The sequence below is a fragment of the Phyllostomus hastatus genome, unplaced genomic scaffold, assembly GCF_019186645.2.
Source record: "Phyllostomus hastatus isolate PE091 unplaced genomic scaffold, TTU_PhHast_1.1 phas_contig_64, whole genome shotgun sequence".
Classification (NCBI taxonomy): domain Eukaryota; kingdom Metazoa; phylum Chordata; class Mammalia; order Chiroptera; family Phyllostomidae; genus Phyllostomus; species Phyllostomus hastatus.
Genome location: NW_025333928.1, coordinates 8,466,318 through 8,475,190, shown reverse-complemented (window position 1 = coordinate 8,475,190; position 8,873 = coordinate 8,466,318). Strand labels below are relative to the sequence as shown.

At 42.5% G+C, this 8,873-nt stretch overlaps 1 pseudogene; it reads right to left on the bottom strand.

Moving 5' to 3' along the window:
* Window positions 1–5,182: 5,182 nt before the first annotated feature.
* LOC123825440 lies at window positions 5,183–8,466 on the bottom strand (annotated as a pseudogene).
* Window positions 8,467–8,873: the final 407 nt, after the last annotated feature.

Here is an 8,873-nt window from a genome sequence, read left to right as displayed (position 1 = left end):
AAATGCAAAGTTTCATTGAGCTGTACCATTGATATTAACACTTTAGCCCTGACTGGTGTGGTGCATTGGTTGGGCATTGTCCAGGAAAGTGAAAGGTTGTCGGTTTAATCCCCAGTCAGGGCAGATGCCTGGGTTTCTGGTTCAGTCCCTGGTCAGGGTGTGTATGAGGGTGTCTATGAAACAACCCATAGATGTTTCTCTCTCACGTTGGTGTTTCCCCAACCAAAATTTATTTATTTTGTCTAAAAATAAATAAATAAATAAATAAATAAAAATCTTTTTCTTTTTTGCCATTGGGTTTTATTTTTATTTTTTAGATTTTATTTATTTACAGAGAGCAGGGTGCAGGAGAGAGAAAGAGAGGGAGAGAAACATTGATGTGTGAGAGAAATATGGATTGGTTGCCTTTCACATGCCCCAACTGGGGACCTGGCCCCCAACCCAGGAATGTGCCCTGACTGGAATGGAACCAGCAACATTTTGGTTCACAGGGCAGTGCTCAATCCACTGAGCCACACCAGCCAGGGCAAATAAATAAAATCTTAAAAAGAGATTAGTATACTTTATGCACTTTATTGTATGGTCATTATGCCTGAATAAAAACACAAAACACTTTTTGCAGTTAAGTGGATAATAGGGTCAGTTAAGGAAAAACTAACTGAACCAGCTCCAAAAATGCTTTTCTAGACCACAAACTTTGGTAAAAGGTAGAGCATTACATCAGATATACCAGGGCATGCATGTTTTGAAGTTTCTGAAAGTTTAGGCAAAATAATGAAACCCTTTAGCAACTGGAGAAACGACAAAAGCATGCTTAAACAAAAGTTGTTGATATTACATTTCTGATTAAAAAAAGATACTTTCTTCTTTTGCAAACTCGGTAACAGGTTACTTTTTCCTGAATTAGCCTACTCACTAAAAAGGTTGATTACCACTGACCTAGAAAAAAAGACATTCTTCAGATAATCCTTAAAAAATATTGTTTCTCTCAGCCAACCTTTTGAAGGTGCTGAACGGAGGGAGCAGGAGACTGCTTCAGAGGTTGAAGGCAGAGCCACTTCTGTTCCACATCAGCCAAGCAGGGCACTACTGCGTCTCCTTGTGAAAGGAGGGTGCACGGAAATCAGAAGTCATTCCACTTCTGGTCAGGGCTGCTCTGGGGAGATCTTGTGGGCAGAACCATATGTTTCCTCATGAAAGAATCTGGATGTCTGCTCTAATGCACACCAGAGCAGATGCCATCAAGGCTGCAAATATTTCAGTTTGGAAAACTTAAAACAGATCTAACCCTCAGTAACTTTGTCAGACAGAATAGACGTTGAGCCCTGTCTTATGTTGGCCAGTTGGTTGGAGCATTGTTCTATACACCAAAAGTTTGAGGGTTTGATTCTCTATCAGGGCCCATACATAGGTTGTGGGTTCCATCCCTGGGGATGTATTGGGAGACACCCAAGTGATGTTTCTCTCACATTGATGTTTCTCTTTCTCTCTCTCCCTTCCTTCCTCTTTAAAAGCAGGAAACATATTTTGAAAAAAATCGATTTTAGTTAAATCTGTATTTCCAATAATCAACAAGTATTTTTGATATAATTATGTGCCATGAAATATTTGAGGGGAACACTAAACATTTTTTTGTTTTTATCTGAAATTCAGATTTAATTGAGTGTCCTGTATTTAAAAAAAGATTTTCTTTCTTTATTTTTAGACAGAGGGGAAGGGAAGGAGAAAGAGAGAGCAAGAAACATCAACGTGTAGTTGCCTCTTGTGCATCCCCTACTGGGGATCTGGCCTGCAACCGAGGCATGTGCGCTGATTGGGAATCAAACCAGCGACCCTTTGGTTCACAGGCTGGCACTCAATCCACTGAGTCACACCAACCAGGGCAAGTGTCTTGTATTTTTATTTGCTAATTCTGTCAACCCTCTTCCCTTGGCCATAGTCTTGCTAGGTTACTGTGAATTCTCTGGAAGACTTTCTGGAATGTATTCCAAAAACACTTGAAGTGGGGTCTAAAATGCACACTCTACATTACTAAATGGACTGATCCTCAAAATGGGCATATTTGAGAGACCCTTGATAAAAGTTGAGGTCATACTGACTGCAATCTTTTTTTTAAAGATTTTTTCTTTTATGGGGACTTCCGGCAAGATGGAGGAATAGGTGGACGCACCGTGCCTCCTCGCACAACCAAGATTAGAACAACAATTTACAGACAGAATATCACTCAGAACTGACAGGATTTATCTGAATGGAAGTCGGACAGCCAAGAAGTTGAAGTAGACCCGTACATCCAGACCGGTAGGAGACGATGAGCCGGGCGGGCGCGGGGCTGGCGCGGGTCGGAGGCGCGCGGAGGTCGGGGAAAATTTGGCGCCAAATCAGCGTGACAGCCATCCGGGGCGCAAGAACACAGTGGTGATCCCTGAGAACGCAAGCTGCGGCTGGCGGACCCTGTGGGGCAGCGACTGTGGACCAGGGCAGAGCTCGAAGCCCAGGATCCCAGGGAAGGGCCTGAGCCCAGGAGAATGGAACTATCGCCATTGTCCCCTCCCGCTCCCGCCCCCGCCCACACATATAACATCACAATCTAGCGACCAGGGTGCCCAGCCCGGGTGAACACCTAAGGCTCTGCCCCCCCACCGTAACAAGAGTGACCAGAGACAGGGAAAGACATAAGACATGTTTCCAACAGAACAGATCAGTCCCCCAGGACTCATCCTTTTGAGCGACCAAGAAATAGCCAATCTATCAGATGCGCAGTACAAAACACTGGTGATCAGAAAGCTCACGGAATTGGTTGATTTTGGGTGCAATTTAGATGAAAGGATGGAGGTTACCATAAAAGAGATGCAGGAAGATACGCGGAGGAGAGCCAATAGTGAAAGGAAGGAATCTGAGTGTCAAAACAATACAGTGGACCAGAAGGAAGATAGAATCAACCAAGCAGGAAAGCATGATGAAATAAGAATTCAAAAAATTGAGGAAAAGCTTAAGAGCATCCAGGACACCTTTAAACGTTCTAACATCCGAATTATAGGGGTACCAGAACAGGAAGGAGAAAAGCAACAGATGGAGCACGTATTTGAACAAATAATAAAGGAGAACTTCCCCAATCTGGCAAAAGGAACAGTCTTCCAAGAAATCCAAGAAGCTCAGAGAGCCCCAAAGAAGTCGGACGCAAGAAGAAACACACCAAGGCACATCATAATTACATTAGCCAAGGTAAAAACGAAGGAGAGAATCCTAGAAGCAGCAAGAGATAAGGGGAGAGTAACCTACAAAGGAGTTCCCATCAGACTGCCAGCTGATTTCTCCAAAGAGACCTTACAGGCAAGAAGGGGCTGGCAAGAAATATTCCAAGTCATGAAAGACAAGGACCTACATCCCAGATTGGTCTATCCAGCAAAGCTCTCATTTAGAATGGAAGGGAAGATAAAGTGCTTTTCAGATAAGGTCAAGTTAAAGGAGTTCATCATCACCAAGCCCTTATTTTATGAAATGCTAAAGGGACTTGTCTAAGAAAAGAAGATAAAGAAAAGACATGTATAGGAAAAGGACAGCAAACTCACAATTATGAACAACCACACGTAAAGCAAAACCAAAAGAAACTAAGTAAACAACCAGAACAGGAACAGAGCCACAGAAATGGAGGGCACATGGAGGGCTAGCAGCAGGGGGGTGGGAGGAGGAGAGGGGGAAAAAGGTATAGAGAATAAGTAGCATAGAATGTAGGTTGAAAATAGATAGGGGGAGGGCAAGAATAGTATGGGAAATGTAGAAGCTAAAGAACTCATAAGATTGACACATGGACATGAACTAAAGGGGGGGAACGTGGGTGGGAGAGGGGGTACAGGGTGGAGGGGAGAGAAGGGGGGAAATGGGACAACTGTAATAGCATAATCAATAAAATACATTTAAAAAAGATTTTTTCTTTCTTTATTTTTAGAGAGAAGGGAAAGAGAAAGAGGAGAGAAACATGATGTGTTTTGACCAGTTGCCTGTCTCACACACCCAACTGCGGACTTGGCCTGCAACCTAGCCATATGCCCTTAGTGGGAATCAAACCAGAAACCTTTCAGTCTACACGTCAGTACTCAATCCACTGAGCCACACCAGCCAAGGATGACTACAATCTATATAAGAAACCTAATTAATTGGTTTGATCAAGATATTCCCCCTGGTGCTCCCTCTTGTGGCAGGAAGAGTAACAGCTCCTCCTTCCATTTCCGCAGCTAGATACCCACCCCTTGCCTGTATCACCAGATCTCCAGGGACCACGCTGATACAGGTCACCACCATCCCTTCCCTCGATACAGGCCCCAAGCAACTAAAGCCTAATGAAGTCAGAAATTGTCCCAGGACTCAGCACTTTGGTCTCAAATGAGCATCCCTACTTCAAAAGTACCTCAATTTAGTGAGATGGACTATATGCCATTTGGAGGGTTGTTGCTGAGAAACAGGGAATGATCTGGGTTAGGGTCTGGGGTATAGACTCTGTACCTCTGAAGAGAGCAGGTTGGGGGCTCTCATACAAAAACTGGACAGGTGTGGCTCAGTCTGGTGCAGCCCTAGGGTGTGAGAAAGGATTCCAGGAGAGGATAGGAGTGAGGCAAGAGTTTTTAGAAGTGTTTGGAGGCAATACAGCCCTGACTTGGAGGACTGTGTTCAGGAAGCTTTCTGGACCTCTGTGAGAAACATGGGGCATGATGTATGGTGGGACCTCAGGTACTCATACCATAGCAGATGTTAAACAGAAAACTTCACAACTGAAAGTTTTTCTGAAAGAAAGGTTTATTGAGCCATATGCTAGGCAGGAAAGGACCATGTCCTGGGTCATGAAGTCTAAACCACCAGCAGCAGGACTAGGTGGAAAAGAACAATGTGTCCTGGAATTGATGAGCAATTTTTTTCCCCAGGCTTTGGTACGTTTTATTAGAGCAAAACTTCCATGAATGGTGGCTTTTATTTGTAGACTTTAATGGGGGTGGGGACTGTCTAGCCTACACAGACACAAGTGAAGATAACCATAAGCCTATTTATGTATTTCTCATTTTCAGTTGCATACAAAAATTTGTTTGCTTCACATTCATAAAAATCTCAATAATTAAATAACAAACCCTCCCTTACCTATCCCTTAAGTAAATATAAAACAACTTCAAAACCACATACAATTTAGAATGGCTTAATCTACATTGAAATGTAATCCAATAAGACTAAAAACTGAACATTATAGATGCTATACCAAATTGTAAAATACTCAAAGGCCTTCAGGGTCCTTTGACTGATTCTCATCAATAAGAGAATCTATTTTTTAAAATGACTTCACTGTCACTTTTCTACACTAATTGTCTTTTCTTTTTACATTTTTATTCGTTGATTTATAAGAGAGAGAGGGGGAGATAGAGAAGCATTGATTTGTTGTTCCAACTTATTTATGCATTCATGGTTGATTCTTGTATGTGTCTGGACCAGGGGATCAAATCTGCAACCTTGGCGTATTGGGATGATGCTCTAACCAACTCTGCTACTGGGCCAGCAGCCTGAAAACCCATTTTTGATGTAGTAAAAGAAATGTGTTCATCTCCAATTACAATTTCAAGCTCCTGTCAGGGGGAAGCCACAAAGCATCGTCTTATTTTGTAATTTCACTGTTGTCAAGAATTCTCTTCAGTTCTTTCAATACACTCTTGTGTACATAAACTACTTTTCTTTTTTAAAATATATTTTGATTATGCTATTATAGTTGTCCCAATTTTTACACGTTTGCCCACCTCCGCCTGGCATTGGGGACTGCTCGTGTGGCTTTGGAGATTGTAGTCTTATGAGAGCACGCTCTGAAAGGGGCTGGCAAGTCTCCCTGGAAAACCAGGTCATAACGCAGGTGGCAGGCATGACTCGATTCTAACACCGGGGGTTCTATGGGAATCAGGCCTAAAATGTACATTTTTGTCCTCTGAAGCCAGCTCTGCTCAGTGATAAGCCCTGTTAGTATAACCCAGATGCTTTAGTTCACGGCATAAGGAGTGAAACTCCCAACTTCATGAAATATGTCTTTACAGCCATCTGGTGCCTGCATGTCTCGCAGACCACAACCTGAAAAGGTTTCTGTATTTCTTTAATTGTCATGTATAGACAGTGTTAGTTTTTTATGATTATGGCTTTTTGGACATTGATTGATCAGCTATGCACATGTGCTGTGTCCCCCTGCACTTCCCAACCCTAATAAAAGCTGTGTCTGAGAAGGGCTTGGGCATTCTCCACTAGAGGGAATTGCACTCCCTTTCCCACTGGAACACCAAGATTGTGTCCAGGACGACTTAGTTCTCATCCTCGGCGGCTGAGAGGAGCATGCTGCTGGATGGAGTTCCTCCTACAGCCTGGTATCCGCCACCCTGCCAGCAATTCCCCCCACCTTTAGCTCTTGTCCATGGGTCATACATATAAGTTCTTTGGCTTCTCCATTTCCTATGCTATTCTTAACATCCTTCTGTCTATTTTGTACCTACCAATTATGCTTCTTAATTTCTTCACCTTTACCCCCGTTCTCCCCCTTTCCCCACCCAGCTGATAATTCTCCAAATGATCTCTGTTATCTGTGATTCTGTTCTTGTTCTGGTTGCTCGCTTAGTTTGTTTTTTTAGATTCACTTGTGGATAGTTGTGACTTTTTTTTTACCCTTTTAATGTTCACAGTTTTGATCTTATTTTTCTTAAACAAGCCCCTTTTACATTTCATGTAATAAGGGCTTGGTGATGATGAACTCCTTTAACTTGGCCTTATCTGGGAAGCACTTTATCTGCCCTTCCATTCTAAATGAGAGCTTTGCTGGATAGAGTGATCTTGGTTGTCGGTCCTTGCTTTTCATCACTTTGAATACTTCTTGCCATCCCTTCTTGCTGGCAAAGTTTCTTTTGAGAAATCAGCTGACAGTCTCATGGAAACTCCTTTGTAGGTAACTCTCTGCTTTTCTCTTGTGGCTTTTAAGATTCTCTCTTTATCTTTAACCTTTGGCATTTTAATTATGATGTGTATTGGTGTTGCTCTTTGGGTCCAAATTGTTTGGGACTCTCTGTGCTTCCTGAAATTGTATGTCTATTTCTTTTACCAAATTAGGGAAGTTTTCTTTCATTATTTGTTCAAATAAGTTTTCAATTTCTTGCTCTTCCTCTTCTCCTTCTGGCATCTCTATGATGTGGATGTTGGTTGGTTTGAAGATGTCCCAGAGAGTCCTTATACTATCCTCATTTTTTGAATTCTTTTTCTTCTTGCTGTTCTGGTTGAATGCTTATTTCTTCCTTATGATCCAAGTCCTTGATTTGAATCCCAGCTTCCTCTCCTCCACTAGTGGTTCCCTGTAGATTTTTCACTTTGTATAACCTTCATTTCTTCCTTTATGTTGTTACTGTAATCAGTGAGTTCTTTGAGCATCCTGATGGTTAGTGTTTTGACCTCTGCATCTGATAGGTTGGCTACCTCCATTTCATTTAGTTCTTTTTCTGTTGTTTTTTTTTTTTTTTCATTTGGCAACATTTTTTTTTGTCTCTTCAACTTGGCAGCATCCCTGTGGTTGTTTCTGTGTGTTAGGTAGAGCTGCTTTAACTCCCTGTCTTAGTAGTATGGCCTATTGTAGAAAAGGCATCTGTAAATTCTGTGGGGTGGAGCCTTAGGTAATTTCCAGGGTGGGGCAACCCACCTTCCTGTTTTGTGGCTCTGTCTGCGGGGAGGGCTCAGAGAGGGGACAATGCTGCTGCCTGGCTTCTGGAGGTTTGCGTGGCACTTGCCCTGTTTCCAGTCACTTCATCCACTTCCCATATCTTGAAAATCCAGCAGTTTTGTTCACCGCCCCAACCCCCACTGGTTTTTACAGCCGTAAGTTATGGGAATTTATCTACCTGGTGCTGGAACCCTGGGCTGTGCTGTCTGTCTCAGGGCTGGGATTGCTTGCTCCCAAGGTATCCCTTTTAATCCCAAGGTATCTCTCCCAATTTTTATCCACCATACATAAATGTGGGACCATCTGTTCCACTGCTGCCACTGCCTCTCAGTGCCACACTGCATCTCCACACCTCTCTGCCCATCTCTGGGACTCCTCCTCTCCTCACCATCTGGATGAATGTGGCTTCTTTAAATCTTTGGTTGTCAGACTTCCACACAGCTTGATTTTTTGATGGTCCTGGGTGTTACTTGTTTTAAGATCCAGTCATAAATCTTTCTGTGGTTGTGTGAGGTGAAGCATGTCTACTTACACCTCCACCTTGACCAGAAGTCTAAATCACTTCTCTGATCATGACACAATTTTTATAAGTGATGTTGTTGGCATATCTAACCTCTCCTGTGGGGAGTGGAAAAAATTCAGTCAATAACTGCAAAAACTGCATTGGCCAAAACTTGAACTCCAAAACTTTGTGCAAACTTATCCTTGTGCTCTACATTGTAGCACAGGTAGAAATTGCTGGCTATAGCCATTTTTGTTCCATGATGAGCACTTTTATACATTGTTTTTGGGAAGGAAGGTATAAGTTGTTTTGAAAGAATTTACACTAGCTACAGATAAAGGGGGTGCAAAAAAGTGAAAGGGAGCAGTTCCAGTATAGGTGCACAATCCATAATGAAGGAATATTTATGACTCTTGATTGGTTACAGGCAACAGCCTGAAAGTTCATGCATATTCATGCTGGGTGTCTGTGGTGGGCTAATGCATGCCTGGAGCTTAATCCAAAGCTCTAACACACACCCAGGAATGTGACTAGTCTTTTGCTCATTGGCCCACAGCTATTAGCTGGTTAATTATTCTTGCCTCTTTCTTTTACTTTACTGCCCACTGTAATTTAATTTAGTACATCTCAGAAACTTTTTCTTGTCTCAGATATTTC